This window comes from Taeniopygia guttata, chromosome 2 (genome assembly GCF_048771995.1).
Source record: "Taeniopygia guttata chromosome 2, bTaeGut7.mat, whole genome shotgun sequence".
In the NCBI taxonomy this organism is placed as follows: domain Eukaryota; kingdom Metazoa; phylum Chordata; class Aves; order Passeriformes; family Estrildidae; genus Taeniopygia; species Taeniopygia guttata.
Window position 1 is genome coordinate 2199143 of NC_133026.1, and position 9787 is coordinate 2208929.

A 9787-nucleotide genomic window follows, 5' to 3' on the forward strand; every position below is an offset into this window, starting at 1 on the left:
CATGGACAGAGATCACAGACAGTGTCTCTGGGGGCTCTGTCCAGGGGGGTTCCTGACCCCTGCCAGGGTCCCAGACCTGCCAGGGCAGCCAGAGGGATGCTCTGGATTCCTACAAGGGAGAAGAGGGAGACTCGAGGGCTGCAGGGAGGGTGAATATCCCAGTGAGGATCTGCAGGGGATCTCATCAGCTTTGCTCCTCCAGGACCTCGTGTTTACCTCAGCCCCAGGGTGGCAGCTGCCCTGGTGACCTGTCCCTCTGTCCTTAAGGTCACCCACCTCTGTCCCTCAGGGGCTGCTGGCAGTGGCCAGGGGGATGCCCCAGTCAAGGCTTTTTGACCTTGAACATTCATTAAACTATTTAACACACGGTCCCTGAGAGGGGAGATCAGAGGTGAGATAATGTGGGGGGAAAGGGAAAGGAAAAAAGGGAAAAATGAGGAAAATTGGGAGAAAAAAGGAGAAAAAGTTAAAAAAAGAGAAAAAGGAGTAGAAAGTGGGGAGTAGGAGCTGTTTTTCTGGAGTTCAGCTGTCCCTGGCTGTGGTCACTGCTGTCACTTTGGAGAGAGGTAACAGAAACCTCTTTAAATCTTGACAAATTAATTTCTGGTTAAAGTTTTGTACCAGTTTCCAACCATCTCTGTCTGTGGGTGCTGCATTCCACCATGGTTTTTTTTTTTGAAATCCCTCTAATTGATCACTGCTCTGATAAAATAATTCCAATTAAAAAATCCTCTCTCCACTGGATCCACTGGGAAAAAAACATGGGATGTTTAATCAGTTTTTAACACAGTAAAGAACAAAAAATCACAAAAATAGTGGATGAGGAGCAGGTGTGGGCAGTGCTTTCTTTCTTTCTCCCTTTTCCTTTTTTTTTTTTTTTTTGTTTGTTCATTTGGTTTCGTTGGTTTGTTTGTTGGGTTTTTGTTTTGTTTTGGTTTTGTTTTTTGTTTTTTTGTTTTTTGTTTTAATAGTGAATTTTATGGAAATGGAGATTGTCAGGGAAGAGAAGATAACCAAAAAAATCCACCTTGAAATTGTGTGGGTGGCACAAAAGGTGGGAGAAAATTTCTGTGGGGGAAAAAATTAATGTATTCCCAAGGCAGATCCAAAACATCAAGAGATTTCCTTTCATATTTCAAAATATGACCTTTTTGTCTGCAAATTACACGCTGGCTTAAAAAAAATCCCAATCTGCAAAGGAAAGGCTGGAAAAGGGTGGAGTGAAATGCCCTCAGAAGGGAAGAAAACTGAGCTCCATGGATGTCCTGGGCTGAGCTAAAAGGACATTTGCTGTTCTCCAGTTTCACTTTTTGCTGGAAAGCCTTGGGAAAAAAATTAAAAAAAAAAAAATACCAAGCTCCTTTGATATTTCCAAACTACCTGAAGTTCCTCCTGAACTCAGCTTGGTTTTGGGTTCTGGGAGAGCCACGTTGTCCAAAGCCACTCCCCAGCAGCTCTTGGGTGGCAGGAGTGTCTCCAGGGACGTGTCTTCCCGTGCTTCTCCATCCTCTGAGCAGCCACACTTATTTCAACAAAAATGGGAAAACTGCTGCTCCTCAGTCCTGCTATTCCCAGCCTGAAATTCTGGGGGAAAATTACATTTCTTGGCGTTTTTTATGGAATTTCTCTGAAGTTGTTGACAGTTGCTGTGGCTCAAAACGTTGGGATATTTCTAGGACATTTACCAGGGAATTAATTCCCCGAGTCCACCATCCCTCCAAGCCTTTTTGGGATGAGCAATCCCGTTGTACAGAAAGCTGAAGGAAAAGCGATCCAGCCAAGAGATCTGGCAGCCCTTCAGCTGCAGAACAGCCAGAAACAAACTGAGCAGAAATATTTTTGTAGCACCAACATCAAGCCCACCCATTGAAATTGTGTCGGGGATTTTCCAGCCCTGCTGAAAACTCTCTCTCTTTGCTTTTATTTTTCGATGACGGGTGATGCTGGTGATGTTATTTCACTTTTTTTGGACGTTCCGCGCTAATAAAAGTGTTTTATTTCACAGTGTTTTGCTTTCTTTGAAACTGGGCTTATGATTTCCTGCTGGAACTGAAATGTCATTGTCTTGAAGGTTGGCATCTCTCTGGTCCCCACCCAGCGTGTCTGGGAGCTGGGTGTTGTCACCTGGCTTGCCTTGTGAGCACTGCCAGGTTTTGGCCAAGTTAGAAGAAGGTTCCTGTGAGTGATCCCTGCTCCTGTGAGAAAAATGAGCCTTTTGAATGAAAACTCAAGTTCAAAAGTCCTTTTAACAAGGGCCTGGAGTGACAAGACAAGGGGGAATGGATCCAAACTGACAGAGAGAAGGTTTGGATGGGATATTGGGAAGAAATTCCTCCCTGGCTCAGCTTCCCAGAGCAACTGTGGCTGCCCCTGGATCCCTGGAAGTGCCCAAGGCCAGGTTGGACACTGGGGCTTGGAGTAACCTGGGATAGTGGAAGTGTCCCTGGGTAGATTTGGATGATCCTTAAGGTCCCTTTCAACCCAAACTGTTCTGTAATTCTGGAATTTCTGAGTATAGAGTATTTTTCTTGCTACTCTACCTGTCTGCTGCCTGTGTTTTTGCCTCCCTGCACAGGCAAAATACAGAAATAATCATTTTATTTTAATCATTTTTAAGGTCAATAATAATAATTTATTTTAATCATTTTATTTCAAGTTCCTGTTGCTGCTGAAGTTCTCTCAAACCTCATCCCAGCCTGCTGCATCCCTGAAATCCTTTCCCAGGATTGTTTCCAGCTAAGCAGCAGAATGAAAATTCCAGCTCTCAACAGGTAACTCCCAGCTGGAGAAAATCTGAATATCGCTGGGGCCTTCTGGTTTTGCTGTCTTCCATTTTCTTCTGTCCAAATCTTTAACCAAATCCATATTGGGAGACAGCCCGAAGCTTTGGAATGTTGGAGGATCCCAATTTCTGTACCCACAGGGCTGGATGAGCTCAGAGTCCAAGGCTGTGTTGTCTGGTGGGTGTTTGGGATGTGCCATCACCATGTGGCAGGTGTGGATATTGGGAAGCAGGGCCCATTCCCAGTGCAAAGCTGGGATGGATGTGTAGACTCCAGGGCAGGAGACTCATCCTAGAGACACTGGGTCACTCCAGATTTGGCCCAAAATCTGACTTCTAACAGATATTTTGTTAATCTGCCAAGGAATTTTTCAAGGAATTTGTGTGGGGAAGCAGAAATGAAGCTTGATACGTAGGAAAGTTCATCCTTATTTGTTTCAAATAAATGTTTTTTCAAAGTTTCAATTTGGGAAATCAAAGAGTCATCAAGGCTGGAAGAGACCTTCAAGATATCCATTCCAACCATGAACCCAACACCAACATAATCGCCCCAAAACTGGATCTCCAAGTGCCACAAAGAAGGATTTTCACCCGTTTTCCACTCTTATTCCCAGCCCCAAAATAAATCTTTTGTGTTCTGTTTTCATAATCACTGTACTAAGGAAAGTGGGAATCTTCCCACCACAGTGTCCAGTTTTTGTGTCAAATCCTGATTTTGATGACATCCGGACAGAAGAGGTCCCTCCTTTGTTTTATCACATCACCAGATTTCCTTCTCTTTTGAAATCAGAGAGTTGGGAAATTATTTTCCCTGATTTCCCAGTGGCACCCACCAAGGAGAATGTCAGGGGATAACTATGGGACAACTGAGTAGGAATAGACCCAAAATAAATTATGGAAGTGGATGGCCTTTAAAACACAGGAGTGATGGAATTAGATGGTCATTAAAACACATCAGATGGTCTTTAAAACACAAAAAGAGGGACTCTAAAACACACATCCAGATAGAACTGGGTGGATTTTAAAACACAGGAGTTATGGAACTGGGTGGTGTTTAAGGTCCCTTCCAACCCAAGCCCTTCAGTGATTCTGTGATGGTTTAATTGAGGATGAATCTGACAGACACAGCCAGGATGGGATGGAGCACCGTAATTCCCAAAAAAGATTTATTATTTATAATAATAATAATATTATTTATTATTAGCTAGAGAGAAATGATTAATTCTGCCTCATGTATTTGGCCAATGCCTCCAGATGAGTAAATCTGGCTGACTTGGTGATGCCTTAAGATTTAGCTTTTATATTTTCAGATTCTGTGCTGCTTTAGTGTGTGGGTCTGGGCTTCATATCAGGGGATGCTGAGCTCTCTGCACAGAGCAGGGAGACAAAACAATTCCTTCTCCAGCTGGGCACCAAGGACAAATGATCCAAATCTCAGCCCAGGAGCACAAACACCGTGGGCTGGAGAGAGAAAAACAAGCAGGATGGGACTGCCTGGGCTAAAGCTGGAATGGGACAATGAACTCCAAGGTGCCAAAGGAGCAGAACTGATCCCAGGGAGAGCCCCCGGGAGCGCTCGTGCATTTTGGGACCATTTTGGTTCATCTTGGGTGCAGCCCTGGCTGGGCTCTGGTGCTGCCCAAGGTGGATCCATGGAGGAGATCCTTTAATAAATCCCTGCTTTATTCTTTAGCTCTGTTCTAGGTCAGCCTCTGAAGACATCATTAGGAACTCCTCAGTTCCCACACATCATTCCTGCAGAGTGCAAAAGAGAGGCTGGAAAATGAGCAGCAGTTCCTAAGCCTCCCAAGATTTTATCCAAAGCCTGGATTTGGGCAAGATCAGCTTTGTGGGTGAGCACAGGGCAGATGGGGAGGTGGGGAGAGCCCAAACCGAGCCATTCCAAGGCAAAATCCGCCTGGCTCTGTCAGAGAGGCACTTCCAGGATGGACAGGCCGGGCTGGTTTCTGTATGGAACCCATTGTTCAGCCAAGCACAGGCTTTCCTCTCTGGTTAATGGCTCAGCAAAGTGTGTTGCTTTTATGGTTAATCATCTACTCACATTGTTCAGCGAGGAAAGGCAGGCAGATAATGCCCCTGTTCATGTGACAGGCTGGCTTCCCAGGCAGAGCAGGGCAAGGGTTTCACACTGGACCAGGAGGGAGAGGAAAAATGCCACACTGGGAGGCTCTGGTGGTTGCAAAATGAGGAAAAACATGTATAAATCCATATGTGGCTGTAGACACACACATTGCGTGCACAAGCAAAAATATGTGTAGAGCAGAAACACACACCCACAAAATGAAATTATGAAATTGTTATTTCTACCTTTCACTTTTAAGGCTGGATATTTGGTAAAGGCAGTGAGATTGCCTTGATGATTGATGATTATGATATGATGACTATGATGATATGATGGCGATGATGATGATGATGATGATTTTATGTTTTATTACTATCTATAGTTGTTGTTATTAGCATGACAATTACAGTTATTTTATTATATATTATTCTCATTATTGGTGTGATTATGATTGATGATGATACCAGATTATTATCACCATCTGCAGCACCTGTGCTGTGGGCACTGCCCAAAAAGCTCCTCCAGGAACACAGATTCCTCTGGCATAAGGGCACATGGAGGATCTCCTGTCTCGACATGAAATTATTATTTCCACCCCAGATGATTTTCCAACAGATAAATGAGGACACAGTCTCAAGCTGCACCAGGAGAAATAGAGGTTGGATATCAGGAAAAAGCTTTTTACAGAAAGGTGATAAAGTTCTGGAATGGCTGCCCGGGGAGGTGGTGGAGTCCCCATGCCTGGGTGTGTTTAACAAAGCCTGGATGTGGCACTGGGTGCCAGGGGTGAGTTGAGGTGTTGGGGTGGGTTGGACTCGATGATCCTGAAGGTCTCTTCCCACCTGCTCATTCTGGAAATTATGGGAATCAACTCCAAGCATTCATCCAGCACTGCCAAATCCCCTGAACCATGTCCCCAAGCACCACATCTGCTGTGGCCCTGGGGACATCTACTTGATCCCCTGGACTCCTCCACACAAGAAATCAGAGTTTGTCAGTGTCCAGGAAGGATCTAATTTTCTCCCTTAGTGTATTTAGCAAATATCAAACTTCACTGATCGCATCTCCGTGTGACAGTGGCAAATGTGCATTTTCACCCCAAGTGGAGGGGCAGGCACTGAGTTTTTCTCTCTGTGACAGTGACAGGACCCAGGGAATGGCATGAAGCTGTGCCAGGGAGGGTCAGGTTGGATATGAGGGAAAAGTTCTTCCCCCAGAGGGTGCTGGCACTGCCCAGGCTCCCCAGGGAATGGGCACAGCCCCGAGGCTGCCACAGCTCCTGGAGGGTTTGGACAGTGCTCTCAGGGATGCCCAGGGTGGGATTGTTGGGGTGTCTGGGCAGGGCCAGAAGTGGGACTGGATGATCCCTGTGGGTCTCTTCCAGCTCAGGATATTCCATGATTCTGTGATGCACCCTCATTTGACAGGAGTTTGGTTCCACACATAATCAAAATTAAGCACCCAACTCCGCTCCCTTGAGCCGGTCCCTTCCCACAGGGAATTGGTAGGAGGAAACACCACCCCCAATACACTGGAAACACGTCCTTTATTTATTTATTATTATTTATTTATTATTTATGTCCTTTTTATTTTTGACTTAATAACTAATCCCTTGTGTCTCATAATGAGGGTTTTTTTTTTGTCTAATTACAAAATACTACTGAAAGCCTTGAAGGAGAAGGTGGTGAAGAAGGACTGGTTACTTCTCTAAAACCTTTATCTTGGCTCTATATATATTACTATATTTTAAACCCTTAAATTCTGAATTTCCCACCCTGTGATATCACACACTTCTATTCAAACTCCACACCCACAATCCCAGTTCTGCCATTCCATTTTGGAAGCTTCTCCACAGCCTCAGGTCAATGCAGTGTTCTCCTGGGGGTCAGTGCCTGGCAGCACAGAAAGCCCAAAATTCTCAGTATTCAGGGTTCCAACACTTAATAACTCCCTTGATCCATTCCCATCACCCTGAGCAGAATATCACCATTTTCCTGTCTCCTAAAACACACAGCCCAGCCCCCCAACACCGGGAAACAACAGCCAGGAGGGGAAAAAAAAGAGACATCTGAGGCTCTCAGGGCTGGCAGACCAGACACAGGACTTCCCTCCGCAGCCCTGAGACCCGTGGGACTCAGCAAGGTCAACACACTTCAGGTCCACTCCAGGAACAACTCTCTTGGCTTTTTGTCATCATCCCAGGAGGAAAGAGGCAAGAGGAGAATGGTCTGCAAACACTTGGAGTGTTTGTTCCTCCCCGGAGGACACCTGGGAAGTACCTGCAGCCTTCCAGGGCAGGGATGAGGAAAGCTTTGAAGTGCAGGTTCCCTTCCCACCTGGAGAGCTGCAGCAGCTCCACAGCCCTGCTGGATTTTCCTGTCGGGAAGATGATTTTGTTGTTGTTAAGCAGCGATGTCCCACAGGGTGATGGGGAGAGGTCGGGGCCACCAGACTGGAGGAGAGGATCAGCAGCAGGAATTAGTCCCTGTCTCCAGGGGGAAAATGTGCTGAGGGTTTTTAAATCAGGGGGAATGGGACAGGTTTTTCCTCAAGGAAATTTAGAGTGAAGTAAACACAGCCAGGCTGAGCTGGCAGGGATCTTTTTGGCTGGAACTCCTCCGTGTGCCTTTGTGCCAGAGGTCTCTGTGCTCCTGGAGGAGCTTATGGGACAGAACCCACAGCACAGGTGCTGCAGATGGTGGTAATAATCTGGTATCATCATAATCAGTAATCATCAATCATAATCACACCAATAATGAGAATAAAATAAATAAAATACACAATTGTTACAGTCATCCTAATAAATACAACTAGAGATATTAATGAAACATAAAATCATCATCATCATATCATAAGCATCAATCACAAAGGTAATCTCATTGCCCTGACCAAATATCCAGCCTTGCAAATGAAAGATGACAAAGCAAATCTTTGAGATTTTGGCTTTTCCTGTGCTCAGGGACAATAAGCCAGAGCCCTCTCACCCCATAGTCCTGAATCTGACCTGTCTCAGGGCCCCATCCTCATCCCAGCACAGGAATCCACCTGGTCTTCCTAACAAAAGTCCTTTCTGCTGCTCCAGGGAAGGATGTGGCCCCCCTGGAGAGGGTCAGAGCTGAAGAGCTGAGATGAAAGGAGCTCTCAGAGGTGCCCTGTGAAGGGCAGTGGAGGGACAGCCAGCCCTGTTCGGTGTCGGGGACACCGAGAGGTGATGGGGCCGCTGTATCCACTGGGAATAAACTTGTCCAGAGGGGAGGGAAAACAGGCTCTGAATGCAGTGACACAGGCTGCAGTTAAACATTAGTGTGACCTGTCTGCAGGCCTGGCTGGCAGCAGCAGGGACAGGGCTCAGGGGTGGAGGGGTCACTTGGAAATCACCAGCTTGGCTTCCAACCCCAGGAACTGCGGGACACCCAGAAAATTCACTCAGGAGCTGAAATTCTCCAAGGCAAATGGTAAAATAACAAGGAGTGTTTTACTCAAAGGGGCAAAGACAAAATATCTCCTCTTCCCTCAAGACAGAAATGCAAAGTAACACACATAAAAACCTATTTAAAATAAACACAGTTCAGCCCTGCCTGTTTGTCCCCTGTGTTTTAGCCCACTCCTCTCCATCCAATTCCAGCAAATCCTGCAGCCTTTGGGATCCCATCCCTCTAGATGACAGCTGTGCTCTGATTGCTTTGTTTTCAAGCCTTTGCTACCAATCTAATTTTTTTTTTTTTAACTGGGAATCTAGAAAAACCTGTCTGAGGAGAATCTCAAAGGCACTGGCACTGCCTGGTACAAAATCCCAGGATGGTCTGGGTTGGAAGAAGTCCTGTAGATCATCCAGTTCCAACTCCCTGCCATGGGCAGGGACACCTTCCATTGTCCCAGGCTGCTCCAACCTGGCCTTGCACACTTCCAGGGATGGGGCAGCAGATGAAAATCACAAGAACTTTCTCCAGTCTGACCAGCTATATCTTTTTGAGGCCACTTTTCCTTTTCCCAATGGCCTGTGAAATTCAGTTTCAATTCAAAGCCCAACTCATTTTCTGCAGATGGCATCTACAAGCTACAGAAAATCAGTTTTTCTGCCATCCATCAGTCATTTCTATATCATTTCTCCCTGCAGATCACTCTGCTGCTTCCTGTAGACAGTCTCCAGTTTCCCCATCTCACTGTTTTGAAGATTTTTTTTTTTTTGGTCTCCTTTTGCACTGTCCTAAAAAAGAAACTGAAACACGCTCCCTGTGCCAGGGAAGAGAGAGACTGATGATCCCCCAAAAAAATGCCCAACACAGATCATTGCAAACCAATAAATAAAATTTATTTATTTTAAAATAAATAAAAGCCACCAGAAGGTTTGTCCCCAGCCAGCGGGTCTAAACTATTTGCCAGACTAATTTTCAGCTAAATAAAAACTTTAGGGTTTAAATTTCCAGTCCTTTACAAAGCCATTGCTCTTGACCATGTGATCCCTGCAAAAACAGCTTGGGTAAAACTCTTGACATTGATCCTCGGGGATTCCCCGTCTGAATGTTCCTGCAGCAAAAATGGTTTTATTTTATCACTTCCCAATAAAACCTGAGCTCTGGGGCTCTCGGGTCTATGGCCACAGGAAAATTTGGCAGCAGCCCAGGGCAACTTGTGACTATTTAGGAGACTCTTGGTGCCAGAGTTGATGCCCAAGAAAAGGATGCAGAGGGTGGGAAGGCACCCCCAGGTCCCAGTGACCAGAAATTCACTGGGAAATTTTGGCTGCTTTCTCCTTCACCACTGTCCTTAAAACTCTGCTGGCCACAGGAAGCCTTTGGATTAACCTGCAGACCTTGAAGAAGTGGAATTGGGATATGGAAACATCCAAATCTTGGGGTCTGCACCTCAAGGGATGATGGGGTTTGACCACAAGGACTTCCTGCCATCTAAAGTCCCCCATG

At 45.8% G+C, this 9787-nt stretch overlaps 1 long non-coding RNA gene across 1 annotated transcript; it reads right to left on the reverse strand.

The window, feature by feature from the left end:
* Positions 1-6407: 6407 nt before the first annotated feature.
* On the reverse strand, positions 6408-8120 carry LOC140682500 (uncharacterized). Its single transcript, XR_012054333.1, has 2 exons — positions 7870-8120; positions 6408-7241 (listed from the first exon to the last, which is right to left on the reverse strand). It is a non-coding gene; the product is annotated as an uncharacterized lncRNA (long non-coding RNA).
* Positions 8121-9787: the final 1667 nt, after the last annotated feature.